The sequence below is a fragment of the Salvelinus sp. IW2-2015 genome, linkage group LG9 (genome assembly GCF_002910315.2).
Source record: "Salvelinus sp. IW2-2015 linkage group LG9, ASM291031v2, whole genome shotgun sequence".
NCBI classification, from domain to species: Eukaryota; Metazoa; Chordata; class Actinopteri; order Salmoniformes; family Salmonidae; genus Salvelinus; species Salvelinus sp. IW2-2015.
In genome coordinates, this window is record NC_036849.1 from 23,904,218 (window position 1) to 23,917,851 (window position 13,634).

Consider the following 13,634-nt stretch of genomic DNA (forward strand, 5'->3'; position numbering starts at 1 on the left):
CCTTGGTGCTACTGGCAATATTATTCTATGTTATGGTTTTTGCTTAACCCTTTACACTCGTGGGAAATGGCCATATGGATAGGGCTAAATTGAAACGTTTCTTTTAGAAGAAATATGAAAAGCATATGCATAACCATGATAGCAAAGGAACAGTTTGGAGATAATGGGAAAATTATTAGACCAAAGGTCTACAACAGCAGTTCACCTGACACAAGACATCACACTGTTGATTTCATGTGCATTTACAGTACTTTTCGCCACATTTGTTGATAACGAAATCTGAAAATACTCTGGATACATTCAGTAACATGATACGACTATTCATGGAAAATATGGGGTAGGTGCAACATAAGACAACATTTTGGGTCAGGTGGGCAAGATTTGAAAGCTTTTTCTATTGCCAACATGACTAGCTAAATTACAAAACATAATCTTACAGTGTTAGGCTTTCATAATGCAATTCAGAGAAACACATTGAGTGCATTCAGGTGTGTGTCGGCAGCTAATTTTCATAGGCTCAACATAGGCTCATTCTGTTCAGAACAACCCAAGGTATGACGACATGTCATCTTATAACTATACATCAAACATAGTCATCATAAATGTTGACACTGTATATGTTGACACTGTATAGATGTGCACATTTGGACTCATGGGTATTTGGATAACTTGTATGACATCAAAGCGGTATTTATTATCATCCTCAATGTCTCATCTTTCAAAATACATAGAGTCCTCTTAACTTACAGGATTTCCCTCACTCAGACAACTACAAATTACAAATGACAAATTACAAAGGGGGCAACTTCTTGTTGCGCGCGTTGCTCAAGTTCAGGACGKCTGTCAATCAAAACTCATACAGCGCTGTGAAGCGCAGAGGCAGAACTCTGACGGCATTTATAGCATGTAACTGTACAGCCACTACGATCCAATTTAGGCGCTCATTATTGCCCAAATCTTCAATTTTCAACCTGTACATGGGTACAAGTGTAAAGGGCTACTCATCTTCGGGGCTGCAGATGAAATAGAAAGGAATCAGAGTAGGTCTCATTATTCTCCTTCTGGATGCTGCCTGTCTGTTTCTCTCCCCTCATCTGCCATGTGTGGAGAGACACATTCAATTAACTGTGGGGCCACACATTAAATTAACTGTGAGGTCACTGCAACCAAGGAGAACACACAACAAACATGTGTCCTGTGTTTCCTGGCAAAGCCAAAGCATCACAACAGGAGGCTTTTCTCAGAAGAGAGAGAAAAGAACGATGAGAGAAAAGATAATGTATTGTGCACTTTGCAGGTTTCCGAGAAGTATGAGTATTTTCATTGTCAACCTACCTGAGTACAGCCTATTAGATCCGGGACAATACCAGTATCGTGATTCTCGTTAGTATGGTGGCAAGGAAACAAAACACGAAGCGGATTTAACTTCTTCTTCTTTTGTTGAAAACAAACATCATGTTCTCAGCCAGAGTGACATTTACAGTACCAGTCAAAAGTTTGGACACACATACTCATTCAAGGGTTTTTCTTTATTTTTACTATTTTCTGCATTGTATAATAAAAGTGAAGACATGAAATAACAGATATGGAATCATGTAGTAACCAAAAAAGTGTTATATATGTTATATTTGAGATTCTTCAAAGTAGACACCTGTCAGGGGTTCACCTAGGGGTCATGAAAGGGCCTGTACCAAATGTTTGATGTATTATCATAATTGATTATGCTTATGTTGTATTAATAGAAGGGGAGGGGTTATAAGACCCCGCCCTCCTTACATTTATAGGGTCCTAGACTACAGATTAACAATATATATATATATATTCATTATAGAGGTTTAGTATTGTTCCACAGTTGTTTTCTAGTCTCTCTGCTTCTTATAAAGAAACGGTCTGAGAAATGTGTGACTGAGACAGAACTCTGCAGGGGAGTGTAGGAGATAAGAGACTAGTCAGACATTCCACAATAAATCAACTTGGGGAGTGGACATTTATTGCCTAGGCCTTAGAAAACACTGGAACTATTGTATCTCTCTTGCAAGTTTATATAGCTGTGTATGCATGGGCTTGGTCTGATGAGTAGAAGGTAATGACGTATGCTGTGACATCACAAGGGCTGGACTTCGGGTTTAATAAAATAACTTGGGACCCTTTATATTTTGCAGAACTTACTCGGAAACATGAGTGTTGTCAACATGTTCCTGTTGTCAACTTCTGTCTGCAATTGCATTAATAAAGGTTTTTGAATGATTTAATTAAAGATATTGTCATAATGATAACTTCACCAATGAGTCAATGATTGACAAGGAACAAGGAAACGAACCCCAACACACCATTTGCCTTGATGACAGCTTTGGACACTCTCGGAATTCTCTCAATCAGCTTCATGAGATAGTCACCTGGAATGCATTACAATTAACAGGTGTGCCTTGTTAAAAGTTAAATTGTGGAATTGAATTCCTTCTTAATGTGTTTGAGCCAATCCTTTGTGTTGTGACAAGGTAGGGGTGGTATACAGAAGATAGCCCTATTTTGTAAAAGACCAAATCCATATTATGGCAAGAACAGCTCAAATAAGCAAAGAGAAATGACAGTCATGAAGGTCAGTCAATATGGAACCTTTTAAGAACTTTGAAAGTTTCTTCAAGTGCAGTCACAAAAAACGTCAAGCGCTATGATGAAACTGGCTCTCATGAGGACTGCCACAGGAAAGGAAGACCCAGAGTTACCTCTGCTGCAGAGGATATGTTCATTAGAGTTACCAGCCTCAGATTGCAGCCCAATAAATGATTCAAAGAGTTCAAGTAACAGAAACATCTCAACATCAACTGTTCAAAGGAGAGACTGCGTGAATCAGGCCTTCATGGTCGAACTGCTGCAAAGAAACCACTGCTAAAGGACACCAATAAGAAGAAAAGACTTGCTTGGGCCAAGAAACATGAGCAATGTCCTTTGGTCTCATGAGTCCAAATTTGAGATTTTTGGTTCCAACCGCCGTGTCTTTGTGAGACGTAGAGTAGGTGAACAGATGATCTCTGCATGTGTGGTTCCCACTGTGAAGCATGGAAGAGGAGGTGTGATGGTGTGGGGGGTGCTTTGCTGGTGACACTGTGATTTATTTGGAATTCAAGGCACACTTACCAGCATGGCTACCACAGCATTCTGCAGAGATACGCCATCCCATCTGGTTTGAGCTTAGTGGGACGATCATTTGTTTTTCAACAGGACAATGACCCAACACACCTCCATGACATGTAAGGGCTATTTGACCAAGAAGGAGAGTGATGGAGTGCTGCATCAGATGACCTGGCCTCCATATTCACCMGATTTCAACTCAGTTGAGATGGCTTGGGATGAGTTGGACCGTAGAGTGAAGGAAAAGCAGCCAACAAGTGCAAATGTGGGAACTCCTTCAAGACTGTTGGAAAAGAATTCCAGGTGAAGCTGGTTGAGAGAATACCAAGAGTGTGCAAAGTTGTCATCAAGGTAACGGGTGGCTACTTTGAAGAATATCAAATATCAAATATATTTTGATTTGTTGAACACTTTGTTTGGTTACTACATGATTCCATATGTGTTACTTCATAGTTTTGATATCTTCATTATTATTCTACAATGTGGAAAAAAGTTAAAATGTCCAAGCTTTTGACTGGTGCTGTATATCACAGAAGACTGAAAAATAACAATACCATTTGACATAGAAACACCAGATTTTCTATGTTTATTTTTGTATGTTTATTAATTACGAAATTATAAAAAATATTAATAAGATTCCACCCATGAGGCCACTAGGTCATTTGACTGCAGGATAGGGCTACACCTTAAATACACTACAAGTTTTAAATTTCCTGCATTAGAGGAAATTTCTCCTGCAAGCATTAGAGGAAAGTTATCCTGCAACAGGATGATTAAATTAAGATCCTACACCTGTAGAAAATCTCCACTTCATGTGTAGATGCTTTCAGTTTCAGGATAGGACGTGTATACTCATGCACCATAAATTAAGATAATACATTTTACAACACCTATGCCATGTTTGTATCGTCCCTAAAGGTTCACACCGAAATACCTACGAAAAACCGAGAGAGCGAGAGAGCGAGAGAGCGAGAGAGAGCGAGAGAGCGAGAGAGCGAGAGAGAGAGAGAGAGAGAGAGAGAGAGAGAGAGAGAGAGAGAGAGAGAGAGAGAGAGAGAGAGAGAGAGTCTTTCTGAATGAAGGTTAAATGAGATGAAGTCTGGGCTAGGGCTTTAGCCTTGGTAGTGGAGAGGATGAAATAATGGCCTAGGCAGGATTCCCCATGGTAGCCTCTCTTCTCACAAAACTGTAGAAATACTGAGTTTGTAAATGTGTTATTAGTTCTTGATAAATGAGACTGGTCCATCTCCTGAGTCATTATCGTACACAATATGACAAATAAGGTACAGCAGTACATTTTCTGAAAAATACATTCTGGTTTCAAATCCCATACCTATGGCATGCATTAGACTTCAAAGCGATCAAAGGCCACTATTTAGATGTTCTAATCTTTCAAGTTCAGTGTAGTTCCTAGTAGTCTGATATTGGTACATCTCAGCCTCTAGTATCATTACACCTCCATAAAGTTCCCACCGTAGAGTTTAAGTGATTTACTCACATCTGTCTGATTGTTAATCTCTCCCTGTCGAAGCAGAGCAGAGCCATGCAGAGAAACACAGTTTGTAAAAGTAAACTGTACTGTCACATTAACCTTCTGCATCAACAAACAAAGGCAAGAGAGACTACTAGGCCTGTAGCTGAAGAACTTTACTGTACTGTACAGTTTAGTTCTTCAACTGTGGAAATCAGAGGGAACATGAGCAGCAGAAGTGATACCACAGGGAGAACAATTGCCAATTAAGTCCAACTGAACAACATGATCAGATGTAAACAATAGCTGCTTGTTGACTAAAGAAGCCAGAGGCAGAGCTCTGTGTTTTTACAGTATCTTAATCCAATTTAACTCATACTGGACCCATTAAGTCTGTGCCTGATAAAAACCAATTTTGGAAAAAGTTTAAACAGAGTTCAATAATTTCAGTACTGGCTGTGTTTTTACAATAAAATGTATTGACTTGGCTGTAAAGGAACTGGGCTTGTAGCCAATGATAATGGTATTACACCTATAACCAGCCTAGTAAAAGAGAGAACAATCATTCTGAAGTGCAGTCAAGCATGCTTTTGTTTGAGTGTTGCAGTGGTATCAAATCTATATACCAAGTGTTAACATTGCATTGTTACCAATAAGACACAAATCAAATTTGTTACAGAAACAATGATCTTCGTTGACCTCTATCTCTACCTAAAATATTAAAGATGTACTATGCAGAAATGGCTCCACAATTTCCTGCTTACTAAMATTTGAATAGTTCACCTAATTTCAGTTTACGTGACAAAACAAGCAATGTACTGTACAGTGTAAAGCAGGAATTCCCAAACTTGGGTACACGCAATGCTGGGGTACGCCAAATAAAAATGTGATTCACATTTTCAAACAGGCCATTTAAATTTTCCAACGGGGCTATACATTTGGGTCAGGTTTTTTTCTTGCCTGAGTAGCCTCGTTGCACTCCCAAAAATAAAATTAAACCTTCTAGTGTTCAGCGAAATAACAACACAATGTCAAATACAGGTAGCCTAGTCAAATAATTAACATCCAATTGCATTAACCGTTACTCTCTTGCAGGAATTCCACTAACGGTCCGTATGTAGCCAAACATAGCTGCTGCTCATTCCGTTTGCTCGAAAATKGATAAATGGTTAAAAATGTAAGGCCCGCGTCCATAAAGACACATACCAGCTCTACTGGTAGTATTGCTACTACCAGCAGTACTACACCTGCACCTGTCGACAAAACAAGTTGTTCTGTTTCCACGAGCACATCCAATGCTAGCATCAGTAATTCTACATTTGTTGTTAGCCCAGCTAGCATGGACATGACAATTATGAATCTGATGACAGGGACGTTGGACCATCGAAGAGGCGCAAATATGATGAGAACTACATTGATTTGGGGTTCACTTATTCTGGGAGTAATGCCTTTCCTCAGCGACAGTGTGATATTTGTGCAAAAGTACTATCTAACAACTCGATGAAACCTTCACTCTTGCGCAGACATTTAGAAACAAAACATGCCAATTTGAACTACAAGCCACAGGAGTTTTTTGTGCGAGAATTAAGACGGCTTTCGAGAAGTAAGTCATGTATAAAAGCAATAGATACCATTAATAAGAAGGGGCTAGAAGCATCTTATACGGTGAGCTACCTAGTTACTCGGACAGGCAAACCCCATACTACTGTGGAGGACTTAATTCTTTCTGCTGCCGCGGATATGGCTGGGACAATGCTGGGGAAAAAGGCCAAAAAAACTATACAGACAAAGCCTTCATCAAACAACACTGTTTCACAACACATCAGTGACATGGCAGGAGATGTTTTGAAACAATTACTGCTTCGCATACAAGCCAGTGAATTATACGCATTACAGCTGGATGAGTCAATAGATGTGCCGGGCCTTAATGCCTTTTTCATTGGCAAGATAAGCAAACTTAGGGATGACATGCCAGCAACAAACGCTGACACTACACATCCAAGTATATCGGACCAAATTATGAAAGACAAGAATTGTCCTTTGAATTCCGTAAAGTCAGTGTGGAAGAGGTGAAAAAAATATTGTTGTCTATCAACAATGACAAGCCACCAGAGTCTGACAATATAGATGGAAAATTACGGAGGATAATAGCAGACTATATTGCCACTCCTATTTGCCATTTCTTCAATTTAAGCATACTAGAGAGTGTGTGTTGTTATGAGAATTTCGTTATCAATGTTCATAAACTTCAATTAATCTACTCAGTCTGCAACCCAGAGTTTGTAAGGTTCTGGYTTAAATGAAACAGACAGATTTCCCAGCTTACAATAGTTAAAATGTTTATTCCTGAGAGCACTCTAACATCAAAAATGCAAACCAGTCTTTATAACACWCACAAACAAGTTCAAATCTTAAGCTACGCCTTGCTCAGACAGTCTGTGTTTTTCCACTACACAGATACATTGTTTAATCTGCAACATGTTTCATAATTTTCTGCAAGCCTAACAGTTTCTCCCCTCCCCGGGTGGAGACAGAATGTCCTGTAAGGAACACAGTGGTCCAGCTCGTCTGTCAATAGCTCCTCTTATCATTTGTTTCACACTTGCACCCTGCTTACATACTAAAAAGGAACAAAAGGTCCTTGTTCTAATTCTGACTAAAACTACACACATCATCAGATTATAGTTTTATGATTCTAATAAATTTCATACAATTATATGGTTTCAGAGTGGAACTATTTAATCATTATCTTTAAACATATAAACTATTTTATCAGTGCCCTCAGGCCTGGAGGGAAGCTAAAGTCATTCCGCTACCCAAGAATAGTAAAGCCTCCTTTACTGGCTCAAATAGCCGACCAATCAGCCTGTTACCAACCCTTAGTAAACAACTGGAAAAAATAGTGTTTGACCAGATACAATGCTATTTTAGAGTAAACAAATTGACAACAGAATTTCAGCATGCTTATAGGTAAGGACACTCAACAAGCACAGCACTTACACAAATGACTGATGATTGGCTGAGATAAATTGATGATAAAAGGATTGTGGGGGCTGTCTTGTTAGACCTCAGTGCAGCTTTTGACATTATTGATCATAGTCTACTGCTGGAAAAACCTATGTGTTTTGGCTTTACACCCCCTGCTATAATGTGGATAAAGAGTTACTTGTCTAACAGAACACAGCAACCTATCAAATAAAATCCAGTTAGAATCAGGAATTCCCCAGGGTAGCTGTTTAGGCCCCTTGCTTTTTTACATTTTTACTAACAACATGCCACTGACTTTAAGTAAAGCCAGAGTTTCTATGTATGTGAATGACTCAACACTATAGATGTCAGCTACTACAGCGACTGTATTGACTGCAACACTCAACAAAGAGCTGCAGTTAGTTTCAGAGTGGGTGGCAAGGAATAAGTTAGCCCTAAATATTTCTAAAACTAAAAGCATTGTATTTGGAACAAAACACTCACTAAACCCTAAACCTCAACTAAACCTTGTAGTAAATAATGTGGAAATTGAGCAAGTTGAGATGACTAAATTGCTTGGAGTAATACTAGATTGTAAACTGTCATGGTCAAAACATATTGATGCAGTATAGCTAAGATGGGGAGAAGTCTGTCTATAATAAAGCGATGCTCTGCCTTCTTAACACTATCAACAAGGCAGGTCCTACAGACCCTAGTTTTGTCGCACCTTGACTACTGTTCAGTCGTATGGTCAGGTGCCACAAAAAAGGACTAAGGAAAATTGCAATTGGCTCAGAACAGGGCAGCACGGCTGGTCCTTGGATGTACACAGAGAGCTAATGTTAATAACATGCTTGTCAATCTCTCCTGGCTGAAAGTGGAGGAGAGATTGACGTCATCACTACTTTTATTTATGAGAGGTACTGACATGTTGAATGCACCGAGCTGTCTGTCTAAACTACTGGCACACAGCTCGGACACCCATGCATACTCCACAAGACATGCCACAAGAGGTCTCTTCAGAGTACCCAAGTCCAGAACAGACTATGGGAGGCACACAGTACTACATAGAGCCATGACTACATGGAACTGTATTCCACATCAACTAACAGACGCAGTAAAATTACATTTAAAAACAGATTAAAAAAACACCTTATGGAACAGCGGGGACTGCGAAGGAAACATTGGCACAGACACATGCATACACACACACACACACACACACACACACACACACACACACACACACACACACACACACACACACACACACACACGGATTTAGTAATGTAGATATGTGGTAGTGGTGGAGTAGGGGCCTGAGGGCACACAGTGTGTTGTGAAATCTGTGAATGTGTTGTAATGTTTTAAAATTGTATAAACTGCCTTAATTTTGCTGCACCCCAGGAAGAATCGCTGCTGATTTGGCATCAGCTAATGGGGATCCATAATAAATACAAAATACAAATACAGCTCCTGGTATATGTCCATTACGTTTATGGGGGGTCAATTAAGGAAGACATCCTCTTCAGAAAACCACTGGAAACCAGGACAACAAGTGACATCAAATGGACTTTGGTGGTCAAGATGTGTTGCTATTTGTACTGATGGCGCAAAAGCCATGACAGAGAGACATAGTGGAGTGGTAACACGCATGCAAGCAGTTGCTCCCGACGCCACTTGGGTAAACTGCAGCATCCACCAAGAGGCTCTTGCTGCCAAAGAATGCCTGACAGCTTGAAAGACGTTTTGGACACTACAGTTAATATGGTTAACTTTGTTAAAGCAAGGCCCCTGAACTCTCGTGTATTTTCTGCACTATGCAACGATATGGGCAGCAACCATGTAACGCTTTTACAACATTCAGAAGTGCGCTGGTTATCAAGGGGCAAAGTATTTACACGAGCTTAAAGTTTTCTTTACTGACCATCATTTTCCCTTGTCTGACCGCTTGCATGATGACAAGTTTCTCACACGACTGGCCTATCTGGGTGATGTTTTTTCTCGCCTGAATGATCTGAATCTAGGATTCCCGGGACTCTCCACAATTACATTCAATGTGCGGGACAAAATTGAGGCTATGATTAAGAAGTTGGATCTCTTCTCTGTCTGCATTAACAAGGACAACACACAGGTCTTTTCGTCATTGTATGATTTTTTGTGTGCAAGTGAACTCAAGCTTACGGACAATGTCAAATGTGATATAGCGAAGCACCTGAGTGAGTTGGGTGTGCAATTACGCAGGTACTTTCCCAAAACGGATGACACAAACAACTGGATTCGTTATCCCTTTCACGCCCTGCCTCCAATCCACTTACCAATATCTGAACAAGAGAGCCTCGTTGAAATTGCAACAAGCTGTTCTGTGAAAATTGAATTTAATCAGAAGCCACTGCCAGATTTCTGGATTGTGCTGCGCTCAGAGTATCCTGCCTTGGCAAATCGTGCTGTTAAGACACTGATGCCCTTTGCAACCATGTACCTATGTGAGAGTGGATTCTCGGTCCTAACTAGCATGAAAACTAAATACAGGCACAGACTGCGTGTGGAAAATGATTTAAGACTGAGACTCTCTCCAATGCAACCAAACATTGAAGAGTAAGGCGCATCCTTTCAAGCTCACCCTTCTCATTACCCTGTGGTGAGTTATTCAACATTTTCGATGAACAAATCAAGTTTTATATGTAAGATGGCTAAATAAAGAGCAAAATTATTCATTATTATATTATTATTATTTGTGCCCTGGTCCTATATGAGCTATTTGTCACTTCCCACGAGCCACGTTGTGACAAAAACTGTTTAATAAATGCATCGTATGGCAGGCTTACAATGATGGCAAAAAACAACATTTGAGAGTGCGCTGACCCTGGTGCTAGAGGGGGTACGCAGCTGGAGGTTGAATGTTGGAAGTGGTACGGGACTATAAAAAGTTTGGGAACCACTGGTGTAGAGAATCATCATACCATCTAAACCACTGTGAAATATATTTTCAATAACAACAAATATTGCATTTTCAGCTGTTTGAAGCTGATGTACAAAACCGAAAGTAAAAGATGCAAAAACAAACTTAAGAACCGAAGCATAGAAATAGCGCACATTGAACATATCTAACGCTTCTTAGACTTGCTTTCAAGGAGAATGACAGATCTATGACTCACATTTCTATGTGAATTTGGTCGGGTCGCCCAAAAAGTTACATATTGCAGGTTTAAGTCAACTATCGAGATGACTAACACAAATGTGAATAAGAGAAGATTGTCCTTTAATAATTTTCAGTGTCATGGGGCTTTATGATGATGGGCTAAGTGACATGAAGGGTAATAACACCCTCATCATTATGAAGAGGTCTGATTAAATTGCCTTTATAAATGGCTGTGCAATTAGTGTTAAGAACATGTTACAGATAAGACAGCCTGTTAATGGACGTGGTAATGAGTCAGCTGTGACCTAGGGCGACATGCCATGCACTTACACTCACAGTTACTTAAACTTACACCGGGAGCCTGCAATGAGGGTCACTCACTTAAACCTAGCTGCAGTAATGGTGCCGGCACACACACTTACACACAATTAAGCTATCATGCATGGCCAAATTCATATAGCTCAGTCCCAGGCTCCCAAATTTGTCTGCAGCACTCTACTGAAGCCAGACTAATAGAGATGCTGGTAGCATTATGAGAAAGACAGATTGAGAGAGAGAAAGGACACGATTAGAGAGAGCGGAGCATATGCCCGAGAGCGGAGAGAGCATGCGACGAAGGTGAGACGAGACAGAAGAAGCGGAGACGGAGAGAGAGAAGAGAGAGAGAGAGAGAGAGAGAGAGAGAGAGAGAGTGTAATTGGGGAAAGAGAGATAATGAGGTAGTACGACATTTGGGTTTAACCAGAAATCGTTGCACACACATTGTTACTGCTTCAACTCCCACTAGGGTCTGGTAACTGAGTCTATCTGCTTAAGAATCTTAAACGATACTCCCTCAAACAACAAGCTACCTACAGTACCAGTCCCAGGAGTTACAGTTTTTCATACAGTAGCTTTTAATTAGGCCCTCTTCCTTGAAATGAGGCAATTGCCTGCTAGACAGAGAAATAAAAATGAAGTACCTGAAATTCTCCATCTCATCTGATAATACAGTTTCATTGAAAGCTGCTAATTTTGAAGTCAAAGAGCAGGTGATGGAAGATGAATAAATAGTGTCCAGGCGGATTGCCAGCTTTTTGCACAGACAATTCGTGAACTTGACACACAGCCACACCCAACCACACACACTCAACCTCTTATAACTCCTTGTTCGTTTGACTCCAGGTCCGCCACCTCTTCCATTCACTTTATCTCATTACACAGAGCTTGCCCCCTGGCTGTCACTACAGGGCTCTGCCAAACCCCAATTACACTCTCTCTCTTCTCTCTCTCTCTTCTCTCTCTCTCTCTCTCTCTCTCTCTTCCTCTCTCTCTCTCTCTCTCTCTCTCTCTCTCTTCTCTCTCTCTCTTCTCTCTCTCTCTCTTCTCTCTCTCTCTCTCTCTCTCTCCTCTCTCCTCTCTCTCTCTCCTCTCTCTCTCTCCTCCCTCTCTCTTCTCTCTCTCTCTCTCTTCTCCTCTCTCTCGCTCTCTCTCTCTCTCTCTCTCTCTCTCTCTCTCTCTCTTCTCTCTCTCTCTCTCTCTCTCTCTCTCTCTCTCTCTCTCTCTCAGCTATATTTCCACACGTTAGAAAATGCGTTCCATGTTGCGACTATAGCAGACCTCCCTGTTCATCTAGGGAGGTCTGCCTCTCTGGTTTCTGCCTCTCTGGTGCGCAGCTGGCTGTCATTGAAGAAAGACATGTGGGATACTATGAGCTAAAAATGAAGACAGGCTCATTGGTATGTGGGGTACTTACAACTCTCTTTACGGTACCAATGGTACACCAGGAATTTTACAGCACTTCTTCCCATTGTCCTCAATCACCCAATTTTGCACAACAAAACAGCTTTTTTGTGGGCGTCAATACTTGCACCTGCAAACTGTGAATCGTAACTACTGTCGCCTTAGTGACTCATCATCATACCTGACAATAGCAAATATCATACTGTATACATTTTCAATAAGCCACGATATAAGCCAGGTTACAGCCCAAGTGATGTAACCTAATTCACAAATGATATGTAATTTAGGGGTGTATACACCCCTCATGGGAATACATCTAGTCTTGCTGCTAGTGATCAGTGGCAAACAAACAAACCTCACAGTGTGCACTTGTAGATCATTATTGTCCCAGATAGTGTTGTTGAATACTTGGCTTTTCTCAATGTGTCCTCAACACCCAAGCATTACATAACATGTTTACTCAGGTTTTCTTCTCAGCTTCTCACTGAGAGACTGAGACTGACTATTCAAACACCGCTGCCTGCCTGCCTCCCTTCCCTAGCTGAGCCAAGCTCTCCTTTGACAGCTTGCAAGGCAACTACCCACCACCACCGCTACCACTGAGTATAGTCTACACAGACAGATAGCAGCAGCACATTGCATGTCTGGCGGCTGCTCACAGGAGTGTGTGTGATTGTGATGCACTGTAAGTGTTAGTGATCAGCCTGGCATGCATTTCAGAGTTTAATACCTCACAAAAAGTGCTTTTTTTCTACCTGGAAAGTTCCCATCTCTCACTATCCTCCTCCAGGACAAAGTTGTGCACATGCAGCAGCAACCAGAGAGAACAGTGGTGTCGGTGAACAAATTGACACCTGCACTACAATGCAACATCATTCAAATTAGATTATTTCTAGGAAGGAGGCAGGGGAAAATGAGTAATTGCTAATAATTCAAAAAGTAGTACATTATCTTTCCTAACAGAATCATCTATCAAAATTCCTCAACAATGGATATGAAATTAGACTGATCAGTCATACAGCAAATTCGAGGTAAGATGCTGAGACCCACCCATTTCCCAACTGACTTAATCTATGGGTATGCTTAACGCGCTGACTGTTCAAACACACCGAAATCCATGCGCTGCCAACATTGCTAACCCAACACACTTAGACTTTTCTAATAGACTATAACTATGACATGAGAGGTACATTATGATTT